This window comes from Boleophthalmus pectinirostris, unplaced genomic scaffold, assembly GCF_026225935.1.
Source record: "Boleophthalmus pectinirostris isolate CB_2022bp ecotype Guang Dong unplaced genomic scaffold, ASM2622593v1 HiC_scaffold_2, whole genome shotgun sequence".
Classification (NCBI taxonomy): Eukaryota; Metazoa; Chordata; class Actinopteri; order Gobiiformes; family Gobiidae; genus Boleophthalmus; species Boleophthalmus pectinirostris.
This window is the reverse complement of record NW_026571152.1, coordinates 19,684,017-19,696,605: the sequence shown is the minus strand read 5'-3', so window position 1 is coordinate 19,696,605 and position 12,589 is coordinate 19,684,017. Positions and strand designations below refer to the sequence as shown.

The window sequence follows — 12,589 nt, the reverse complement described above, 5'->3', positions numbered from 1 at the left end:
ATTTGTCATGTGTGTGGTGTTTATTAAAATACCCTGTTTAATATTGTATTCATAGGAACATCATGCTTTTCTTCAACGAGGTACATGCTGAGTCTGGATCAGAACCTTATCAACACAAACATCTCCTCCTTCATTTCTGCATTGTGCCTGATGTTTGGGAGCTACTATTGTTTTAACATCCATTATCCATCTGAGCTGGCTTCAACTCTTGAGTTTCTTTCAAAGGTGAGTAAATATGGCTTACACATTTCTTAATACTGAGATTGATACCTGGACTCAGACCCAGACTTTACTCTGGGTCTGACTTCAGTCCTGGGCTGGGACTGCTACTCTGGGACCTAAAATGACAGATTTGTGTTATAAAACATTCATTTTATTCGAAAATATATTTTGTAGTTTATTTATTTTATTCTGATGAATAAAAATGTTTAATATGCAATATTTTATTTTATAGGTGTTTTTTCTTGATAAACCCGGAAAAAGGAACCAAAGTGGAGAGTAAAAACTCAAAGCGTCGTCTCAATGTAAACCCTCGAGTCCTCACCCTGATACAAGAACTCTCTGATCACGAGTGGCGGGAAGGATAAACATGGACTGTCTGATGGAGTCTTTGGAATCTCTTTGGACTCTGTGTTCTTTTGAGAAGAGGTACCGGAAGTTTTTGCTTTGTTAAATCTACAGTGTGATTTATGTTAATTAAGGCATAATATGTCATTGATTTAACCATCATGCTCTCCTCGGGGTCACATTGACCTGAAGAAAAAAAAAAAACGGTTTTTCCTTTCCTCTCTCTTGGTGCGGGTCAGTCAAACCCCAAAATGTATTTTCTCGCCTGGCGAGAATTTATTTGAAAATAAATTTTTGGGTCTGATAGACCCGCTCCAAGAGAGCAGGAAGGGAAAAAAAACAATTCTTCGGGACATTGTGACCCCCAGGAGAGCATGAGGGTTGTAAATGTTAATTTTAAAGTCATTTTAAGAGTTATGTTTTAGCAAGTAAACACAATTTTAATTTGGTTGTGTGCCTGGCACTTGAAACTTGTTTTAAGGGAAAGCCCAATACTGTAAAATGACTCATTCAATAGACCTGTAGATCAATGAGTGTTAATTTAGTTCAGCTGAAAATCAGTCACATGCTTGATATTGTTAAAACAACACCATGAGAATGCATTGTTTGAGTAACTGAAAAAAATTCTGCAATAATGAGGCTATCTTCGAACTTCGATTCAGTGGTTTCTTTGAATGCAATTTTTGTTCTATATGCTGAAAAAAATCTAATTGTTTACAACTTGTTACTATATTGAGACTGTTAAATAAATGTTTTAAGTGATATTTTTCTTGTCATGTATTATTGCATGTTTTGGTAATGATTACAGTAGTAGCAGTAGAATTTATGATCTTGCAGGTTTAACAGGTAATTTTTACAGTTCAACTGTATTATTTAAACATAAAAATACTGCGTTTATGAGTAGATTTTATGTAAAATTTACAGAAAAGCTTAATTTAAAATATAAACTTTTACTGTCGTTTTGCCAGCTTAAACTGTTTTTTTGTGAAATATTTCCCTGTTAATTTGACAAGAAATCAGTGCACAAAAAACATTTATGTAGAAAATACAGGAAAGGATGTATAATAAGCATTTTTTTCATGTTAAAAATACAGGAAGGTGTCTATTTATTTACGACACGGTTATGCAAAATTAACTTTTGTGTAGATTTCAGATTTTAAATGTGATTCAACCGTGATTTCAAAAACCGTAAACTGATTTACATTGTTCTCAGTAAAGTTAACTGTATTACTGTATTTTTTACAGGAAAGCTCTGGTAACCCCAGCTGCCAGCGTTTTCCTGTAAAAACGACGGATTTTTTTTTACAGTGTACTAAAATAGAGACATAGACACTGAAAGCCACAATGGGCAGTACCAAGCAGTAATGAATTCTTTGTTCATATTAGCACCCATCAAGAGCTTTCAAAAATAAAGTGTATACAAAAAATGTTCTTTCGAAATGAATAGACTCTACTTTCTGCACTCATAACACTAAAAAGGATTCTCACTGCACATTTAGAGTGTGTTAAGTAGTGAACACAAGTGCTGATGAAGGGTCTTCTAACTGAGACTTGGGTGTTATGGCGCAACAATGGAGGGACCCAAAAATGGACTTCAGACCGGTTAAAAAAATGGAAAAGGAGAATTTATTTTACAAAGGGCAAAATGAGGGCAGAAGCAGGGCTTGGAGCAGGGCAGGAGCAGGGCTTGGAGCAGGGCTTGGAGCAGGGCTTGGAGCAGGGCTTGGAGCAGGGCTTGGAGCAGGGCTTGGAGCAGGGCTTGGAGCAGGGCTTGGAGCAGGGCTTGGAGCAGGGCTTGGAGCAGGGCTTGAGAAGGCAGGGCTGGACTGAAGGGCAGAGAACGCAAGTAAGAAAAATGTTTGGCAAAAGGCAAGCAGCAAAAACGTAGAATCTAGGAGCCAAGAGGTTCACCGTGTGCAGGTAGGAACAATCTGGCAGAGTCTCACAGGTGAGCAGGTGTCAAGTAGTGGCTCTTGATTGCTTGCAGGTGCGATGAATCAGGACCAGGAGACTCCGCCCAAACACACACACACAGGGAGGGGAGCACCAGCCATGACAGTACCCCCCCCCCTAACGGACGTCTCCAGACGTCTTACCAGGCTTGTCTGGGAAAGCCCTGTAGAAGTCCCGGAGGAGGGACTTATCCAGGATATTGCTGCGGGGAATCCAGGAGCGCTCCTCTGGGCCGTATCCCTCCCAGTCGACCAGATACTGAAAACCCCTTCCACGGCGCCGAACATCAAGAATCCGACTCACAGTAAAGGCCGGGTAACCATCGACGACTCGGGTGGGAGGAGGGGGATCGGCTGGAGGGCTGAGAGGACAGGATGACACTGGCTTGAGGAGAGACACGTGAAATGAAGGATGAATATTCAGGGAGGAGGGCAACTTAAGACGCACAACAGCAGGATTTATCACACTCTCAATGACATATGGGCCAATGAACTTAGGTGCTAGTTTCTTAGACTCCACTTGCAGAGGGAAGGTCACGGGTTGACAGCCAAACCTTTTGTCCAGGCTGGTAGGGAGGAGATTGCTTCCGATGTCTATCGGCGAATCGCTGATTGCGAGTTGCCGTACGCTGCAGAGCAGCTCGAGCAGCCCTCCAAACATGGCGACAGCGTCTTACATGAGCCTGGACTGATGGAACCGCCACATCCTCCTCTTGATCTGGGAAGAGAGGAGGTTGGAAACCCAAGGACACCATGAATGGAGTCATACCTGTGGCAGAGGATACAAGGGAGTTGTGGGCATATTCGATCCAGGGCAAATATGTGCTCCATGTGGCTGGGTTACGGGCGGTGACGCAGCGCAGGGCTGTCTCAAGGTCCTGATTGGTCCGTTCTGTCTGACCATTAGATTGAGGGTGGTACCCTGATGAAAGACTGATTGAGGTTCCCAAGGCCTGGCAAAATGCCCTCCATACCTGTGACGTAAATTGTGGCCCTCTGTCTGAGACAATATCGGTAGGTATGCCGTGGAGCCTGTATACATGAAGAACCAAAAGGTTAGCAGTTTCAGTGGAAGTTGGCAGTTTGGGGAGGGAAATAAAATGCACTGCCTTAGAGAAGCGGTCCACGATTGTGAGAATAACTGTATTACCATCAGAGTCTGGGAGTCCAGTGACAAAATCTATGGCTATATGGGACCATGGTCGGCTGGGAATAGGCAAGGGGTTGAGGAGACCAGAGGGAACCTGATGATTAGACTTGCTTCGGGCACAGGTAGTACAGGCAGCAATAAAAGATTGAGTGTCCTTGCTCATAGACGGCCACCAGAATCTCTGTTTAAGAAAAGCTAAGGTCCGGTGGAAACCAGGGTGACACGTAAGTTTAGAACTATGCCCCCACTGGAGAACCTGAGCTCGCACCGACTCCGGCACAAAAAGTGAGTTAGGCGGACAGTGTTCTGGGGCAGGTTGGTTTTGCTGAGCCTCACGAACCACTCTTTCAATCTCCCAATGAATAGATGCAACCAGGGAAGTGGATGGAGCAACCTCGGATGAATTAGCTGGACTGTCAATCACACATGTGGCAGGCAGGATGGGTTCAGGCAGAGACTCAGAGACATCAGGAGAGAACTGACGAGATAAGGAGTCTGGCTTTATATTCCGAGAACCAGGACGGTAGGTTAGGAACAAAGTTGAACCTTCCCAGGAACAGAGCCCATCTAGCCTGTCGGGAGTTGAGCCTCTTGGCAGAACGGAGATATGACAGATTTTTGTGGTCTGTCCAAACAATGAAAGGATGTTCTGCACCCTCCAGCCAGTGCCTCTACTCCTGCAAGGCCAAAAACTACAGCCAAAAGTTTCTGTTACCAATGTCATAATTAACCTCAGCAGGTGACAGACGGTGAGAGAAGGAAGGCACAAGGATGAATCCTTTGATCTCCAGTGGAACGCTGGGAAAGGACTGCTCCCACCCCGGAGTCTGAGGCATCAACCTCAACGATAAATTGCCTGGAGGGATCGGGATGAGTTAGGACAGGAGCAGAGGTGAACAAAGATTTAAGAGTAGCAAAAGCATCTTCGGCCTCACTGGACCAATTAAAGGGGGTGAGGGTAGAGGTGAGACGAGTCAGTGGGGCTGCCTTTCTGCTGTAGTCCTTGATAAATCTCCTATAGAAGTTTGCAAACCCTAGAAAAAGTTGTTTTCTGGTTTCGGGTCTGGGCCACTCTGCCACGGCTTTCACCTTTTCAGGATCTGCCTTGATCTGCCCCTGTTGAATGACAAAGCCCAGAAAATTAACAGATGTTGCATGAAACTCACACTTCTCCGCTTTCACAAAGAGCTTGTTCTCTAGGAGGCGCTGCAGGACGAGTCTGACATGCTGGACATGTTCCTTAAGATCCCTGGAAAAAATGAGAATGTCATCCAAATAGACAAAAACAAACTTATTCAGCATATCCCGAAGAACATCGTTGACAAGAGTTTGGAAAACTGCTGGTGCGTTTGTAAGACCAAATGGCATCACCAAGTACTCAAAATGTCCGAGCGGGGTGTTAAATGCGGTCTTCCACTCATCACCTTGTCTAATGCGTACAAGGTGATAAGCATTTCTTAAATCCAGCTTAGTAAAAATGGTAGCTTGATGAAGGGGTTCAAAGGCTGAGTCAATGAGTGGTAGGGGGTACTTATTTTTAACAGTAATGTCATTTAACCCCCTATAGTCAATACAAGGCCTTAACGTTTTGTCCTTCCCCACGAAGAAAAATCCTGCGCCAACAGGTGATGAAGAGGGACGAATTAGGCCAGCAGCTAAAGAATCCTTGATGTAAACCTCCATAGCCTCTCTCTCAGGACCTGAAAGTTTATACAAGCGACTAGATGGTAAAGGAGCACCAGGAAGCAGATCAATAGCACAATCATAGGGACGGTGTGGAGGTAGGGAAAGCGCTTTCAGTTTGTTGAACACTTCACCCAGATCGTGATATTCGGGGGGCACAGCAGACAGATCAGGAGGACTGGGAGGAGGAGAAGAGACTAGTCCGCTGGGGGTGATAGCGGATTGGAGACAGTTATAATGACAAAAAGTGCTCCAGCTGGCAATGTTATTCTTCGCCCAGTCAATATGAGGATTGTGTAATTTCAGCCATGGGAGTCCCAAAACTATAGGGGCATGAGGAGAAGAAATAACTAAAAACTGAAGGTCCTCCCTGTGATTACCAGACAACACCAGTGTAAGATTAACAGTTACATGTGTGATCCTTGCCAGCCTCTCTCCGTTCAGAGCATTTACGTCCCTGGGGGGTTTTAAGGGATCCAAAGGGATATTGGCTTGAGATACAAAGTTTGAATCAATGAAATTGTCATCTGCTCCAGAGTCAACTAGTGCAAGGAGGGGGATAGATTCTCACGACCAGCACAGAGTAGATGGGAGCTGCAGTCTATGTGGAGAGGAAACCGGGATAGAAGTAGTTTGGCTCACCAGAACCTCTCCAATTACTGGTGAGCCATCTCTTTTGGTCGCTGGGGGCAGGAGTTGATGTAGTGTCCAGCTTGTCCGCAGTAAATGCACAGTCCTGACCGCTGGCGGCGCTGGCGTTCTGCAGGAGTTAACCGAGCCCGACCCAGCTGCATAGGCTCCTCTCCAGTAGAGGACTCGGGGGCACTGGAAGGCACAGGGGGATTATTAATTTGAGCATTGGAGAAAGGAGAAGCCAACTGAGGCAGGGTGAGTGTACGATTTGAGGACTGTCGTGCTTTCTCTCTTTGTCTCTCTCTCAGTCTATTGTCAAGACGGGTGGCCAGGGAAATAAGTTCTTCAAGCGAGTTGGTTTCATCACGTGCAGCCAGTTCGTCCTTAACCCTCTCACTCAACCCCCTCATAAAAACACCTTGTAAGGGCGGTGTCATCCCAACCACTCTCAACAGCAAGAATGCGAAAATCTATGGCATATTGAGCAACGGATGATGAGCCTTGACTGAGTGAGAGCAGACGTTTAGCTGCTTCCTTCCCTTTAAGAGGGTGGTCAAAAATCTTCCTCATCTCTGAAGTGAAGTTAACGTAAGATTGACATAGGGTGGAGTCAGATTCCCAAACAGCTGTGGCCCATTGTGCAGCTCTACCAGTGAGTAGACTTATTAAAAATGAGATGCGAGACTTATCTGTATGATAGGTGTTGGGTTGCTGGTCGAACACCAGGGAGCACTGGAGGAGGAATTGGCCACAGGACCCAAGATCACCGGAGTAGCGCTCTGGAGTGGGAATGTGTGGCTCACGAGCGGCAGAGGTGGGAGGTTGGACTGGAGGCTGGTCAGCTGCTTGAGGTTGACCCGCAGGTGGCAAGTGCAACATAGTCGAAAGCTGAGCGAGCTGATTCATTTGAGCAGAAAGCTGAGTTACATTAACAGATAACTCACTGAGTCTTTCAGTCACTTGCTTCAAAATCTGCTCGTGATGGCCCACTCTGACCCCCTGAGTGGCCAGAGCCTGTAGCACTGGGTCGCGATCCTGATCCGATGGGTCCATTTGGCCAGATTGTTCTGTTATGGCGCAACAATGGAGGGACCCAAAAATGGACTTCAGACCGGTTAAAAAATGGAAAAGGAGAATTTATTTTACAAAGGGCAAAATGAGGGCAGAAGCAGGGCTTGGAGCAGGGCAGAAGCAGGGCTTGGAGCAGGGCAGAAGCAGGGCTTGGAGCAGGGCAGAAGCAGGGCTTGGAGCAGGGCAGAAGCAGGGCTTGGAGCAGGGCAGAAGCAGGGCTTGGAGCAGGGCAGAAGCAGGGCTTGGAGCAGGGCAGAAGCAGGGCTTGGAGCAGGGCAGAAGCAGGGCTTGGAGCAGGGCAGAAGCAGGGCTTGGAGCAGGGCAGAAGCAGGGCTTGGAGCAGGGCAGAAGCAGGGCTTGGAGCAGGGCAGAAGCAGGGCTTGGAGCAGGGCAGAAGCAGGGCTTGGAGCAGGACAGGAGCGGAGCTGGAGCAGGGCTGGAGCAGGGCTGGAGCTGGAGCAGGGCTGGAGCAGGGCTGGAGCAGGGCTGGAGCAGGGCTGGAGCAGGGCTGGAGCAGGGCTGGAGAAGGCAGGGATCACTGAAGGGCAGAGAACGCAAGTAAGAAAAATGTTTGGCAAAAGGCAAGCAGCAAAAACGTAGAATCTAGGAGCCAAGAGGTTCACCGTGTGCAGGTAGGAACAATCTGGCAGAGTCTCACAGGTGAGCAGGTGTCAAGTAGTGGCTCTTGATTGCTTGCAGGTGCGATGAATCAGGACCAGGAGACTCCGCCCAAACACACACACACACACACACAGGGAGGGGAGCACCAGCCATGACATTGGGTTCTTTAAGCGAAGCTGGTACAGTCGGTGAAGGTTTAGAAAAGATGTTGGTTAAAAAGTTTGCCTCAGTCTTATTAAAGTTCACAAGATAACTCAAACATGCATGCATGAAATACTCTTCAAGTGTGTATTTGATGAAGAAACGGTCCAAAAAGTCATTTTAACATAATACCCCTTCTCTTTAATGACCCCTTTAAACCAGCAACAAAAATAAAAGAACTTAAAGGTAAACAACTAAAACTAAAACTCCCTACTGTTCACCTCTATACACCCTGCGTCCTCCTCCCCCTTTACTCCTTCAGCCCCCACAACCCCTCCCCCCTCACTCTCCCCTTTAGTCCTCCAGGACCTTTTTCTTACCTGACTCAGGAAGACATTGTTGTGGTCTCTGTAGAGCGGTCGTGCGTAGACGTACACCGGGAGAGAGTGTTTCTGATTGGGCAGAGTTGCCACCCTCAGCGCCTCCTGAACACGGTTTTGGACAAACATAACTACACGCTTTGAGTCTCTCAGTTTTTTTATTCAAGTAAATGGATGGAAACAGGGCTGTGCTGGCCTCCCACAGCCATGACATCTGGTTGTTCTGCACTTGCGTCTTCTTGGAGCATTTCCCTGTATAGTCAGTATCCTTCATCCAATCATAGTTAAAGCAATCAGGAAAAAGATAGAATCCCCATCTACGATTAGGACGCATTTTTCTACCAAGTTTCAAGGTCTCTTCCATGTATCTTCTTGCTGCAGTTTCAAACTCTTTTTTAACGTCATTAATAGTCTTTCTGAATGAACCTGGTTCCTTTTTGCTAGTTTGCTTGATAGATACATCTTGATAAAGTTTTTTCGATGACCAGTTTTGATCCCATAGGGGGCGCCAACTTTCCCAGTCAATCACAGCCAGCCCCGGTGAGGAATCCTGGGGAATGTACTTGTCGATGTCGATCTCAGCTTTAGTCAAATGAGCAGTTAAGTTGCCATTTTGGGGCAAGCCTCCGTAGCGTTCTTGTTGTATTTGGGTGTGATCATATTTTGGGTATTGTCCGAGCTTGCCTTCATAGAAGAGTGTGAGGAATTGGCCTGGATGACTAGGGGAGCTGACGTTCTGAAATGGTGCCATGTCCAGTGGTGGGGAGCACTTGTCAGTCAGGGCGTTCCATATGGAAATAAAAGGGAGATTCCAAAGAAGTGGGGGCTCGGTTTGGGGTAGGGAAAGGGCCAAATGGAAGGAGAGCAAAAATAGTAGAGATCGTACCATCATGATGCCTCTGAAAGTATAGCATAAGTATTTCAATTAAGAACTGAAATTAACTTTTGATTGATGTATTGATGTATTTATTTATTTCAAAAGCTTTAGTTTTTCTATTGATATATATTGTTTTTATTGTGATATTTGAGACTATACAACAATTGGTAAGCTACTATTGTAGCCATAGCTGCCTTGGGGCAGACTGACGGAAGCGAGGCTGCCAGTCTACAACATTGTCTCCTCTGACCACTACCATCAAGCTTTAGTAACAGTAATAAATTGTCCAAAGTGGGTGTCACAGGATAACACACCCTGCCAGGTGTCACATCAAGACATGGAAGCAAAGTTGGTGTTGCAGCCTTTTAAAACACCACTATGCCCCCTTCTGCAGACTTTAGTTCAGTGCTGTAGTGCACACCTGAGGCACATGTTGAAGGACAGGGACTCGCACTTTTAAAAACAGCGGTAACTTGTCCAATGTAAAGTGTGTAGTTTTCACCAGTTACAGTTTTTCTCCTTTGGTTTGGCTGATTTCTTGAAACAGAAATGACATTCTTAAAACAGTGATGCACACAAAATGTGCAGTCACATTTTTATGTTATTTTATAATTTGGCTATTTGTTTTTGTGCTGATAAGTAGGTCCCTTAGTGATAAAATGCACTAAATTATCAATGTAATGTTTTGCTCACGTTTCTGTTTAATTTTAAGATACTCTTGCATTACTGGGGTGCGCCAGAAGGTGGCAGTGAAGTGAGTCAGTTGCGGGTCTCCAGCCACGGCCCTTCTTGAAACGTTTTGTGCCGCTCCCCTTCATACAATGAAGCGAGGCTGCACTGAACCAAAATTCACTGCCCGTTTTCTTTATTTTTCCTGTTATTCAGGTAATCTAATGTGAAACACTTACAAAAAGTACATACAAGAGAACTGTATATTATTTTGATTTTTTAGAGCCGATATACGAGTGGTTTTATTAAAGTAGATCACATTAGTTTGTTGTTATAGTCCGGTTCCTTATATACTTTTGTGGGAATTTTGGGGGGATTTGCTAAACTATATATTTTTGGAAAGGTTATAGTATACAGAGTCAGAAAATCAATGTTTGCATTTGCCCAGATGTCTATATGGCGGCGATATTAAATAAATTTAAAAAAAAGGCGGCCAAAAAACTCTTTGAAATATTTCAGACTCTGAATAAGTTGAAATGAGGCTCTTCCGGCGCCTTCTGACTCTGGCTTCAGTGGACTTACATTAGGATCTTGTGGTTCCTCTCTCTGTAACTGCTGCAATGAGCCTTGACATTTTGGTCTTAAAATATTCGTATTAACTCGCTTTACATGATCCTGAATTTCTTTTCCACTATTTTGTCCGTCAAAAAAATCCTGTTGATAATATAGTCTGGCTCCAGATTCACTCCTGTAACCGTGAGCATCACAAGTCTCATTTGAGCGGCGCTGAACTCTGTGGGTCACACTCACTTAGTCCACTTCTTTTATACAGTCTATGCATACAACACGCCTTGGGAATCATCATCATTCTGGCACTGGCTGCTGCATTGACACATGTAGGTACAGGCTAAATCTTGAGTTTCTGGTGTGCAGTCCTGCAGTCGCCTTTGTACTTCGCAGTGGTGAACCATGAACCTGCACCCTGAGCCTTCCCTAGGACCAATTTCTGGCCATCATGACATGAATTATTTAAAGAAAATTAAAATGAAGCAAATCGCACATGCACTTATTTCATATATTTGTTTAATAAACATTAGCTACTGTTCAAGAAGATGGATAGATCCATGGCTGGGCTACGAGCTCTGGCCTGGCCGCTGGCTCTCAGCTCCGGTTCTTGGGTCGTCCAAATAGGGGTGTCCTGCTCATTTTTTGATGCTGCGGTCTCGCTTATATTTGCCATCACAGGTTATTCGCAAAGGCCCTGAAGATGTTGTGATATGATCATACCCATATATATACACCTATAGTGCTCAGCGCTGCTCAAATGAGGTTCATGATGTTCACGGTTACAGGAGTGAATATGGAGCCAGGATTTATATTATTCCATTCCATTCCATTTTCTTTCTTTTATCCGGGGCCGGGTTGTGGGGTCAGCAGTCTGAGCAGGGCCTCCCAGACTTCCCTCTCCACACACACTTCCTCCAACTCCTCCTGGGGGATCCCAAGGTGTTCCCAGGCCAGTTGATAGTCCCTTCAGCGTGTCCTAGGTCTTCCCCGGGGCCTCCTCCTGGTGGGACGTGCCCAGAAGACCTCTCCAGGCAGGCGTCTAGGAAGCATCCGGAACAGATGCCCGAGCCACTACAGGTGGCTCCTCTAGACGTGGAGGAGCAGCGGCTCTACTCCGAGTTCCTCCCGTTCGACTGAGCTCCTCATCCTATCTCTAAGGGAGCACCCAGCCACCCTGCAAAGGAAACTCATTTCGAGCGCTTGTATCCACGATCTTGTCCTTTCGGTCATTACCCAGAGCTGACGACCATAGGTGAATGTAGACTGACCAGTAAATCGAGAGCTTTGCCTTTCAGCTCAGCTCAGTATTAACCACAATGGTCCGATACAGCGACCGCATCACTGCCGACGCTGCACCGATCCGCCTGTCAGTCTCACACTCCATCATCCCCTCACTCGTGAACAAGACCCCAAGATACTTGAACTCTTCCACTTGAGGCAGGGACTCTCCAACCACCCAGAGAGGTAAGGATGCCTTTTTCCAGTCGAGAACCATGGCCTCAAATTTGGAGAAGCTGATCCTCATCCCAGCCGCTTCACACTCGGCTGCAAACCACCCCAGTGCAGGTCCTTGGTTTGATGTATTTCAACAGGATAATAAAAAAAAACAAAAAAAAACATGTTTTTGGAGGAACATGGAGTATTACATGCGAATATTACAATGAAACTGCAAGAAAACAACCAAACCGGGTCATTTTTGACCCACTTATCCATCTAAGGGTTAATGTGAGTAAGTCTTATCGTTTTGTAACTAGCACCATTTGATTCCCTGACCCTGAAAATGTGGATTTAGCAGTTAAAATTAACATTTCAACTGATTCAGAGTGTGTGTGTTTGTGTGTGTGTGTGTGTGTGTGTGTGTATATATATATATATATATATATATATATATATATATATATATATATATATATATATATAAACTGAATGTAGCACAATATTTGATATTCTGCTTCTAAAATTGGGTTGAAATTATTTCAGGCTGTATTTATTTATTAAAAAGTTTGAAAATATGTCTACTAGCCTACAAAAGTGTTATATTACCCACAGATAAATACACATACATTCATAAAACAATATATAATAGTAACTAAAGTGTCTTAAAATATTTTTTTAACGAAGAGAAAGCATCTCTCACCTGCAGCTGCTGTATCTCGGGTTGAGTGACGACAGGCCTGTTCTGTGGTTTATATTGTGTTTAACTTAATCATTTTTTACAGGAAACTAGTCACATCTCCTTATAAAGAAGTCTTCTGCTTTCGACTTTAAAGCATGTCAT

At 45.0% G+C, this 12,589-nt stretch overlaps 1 pseudogene; it reads right to left on the bottom strand.

Annotated features, from left to right (window-relative positions):
- Nucleotides 1-8,078: 8,078 nt before the first annotated feature.
- Nucleotides 8,079-12,589, bottom strand: LOC110154426 (hyaluronidase-2-like; annotated as a pseudogene).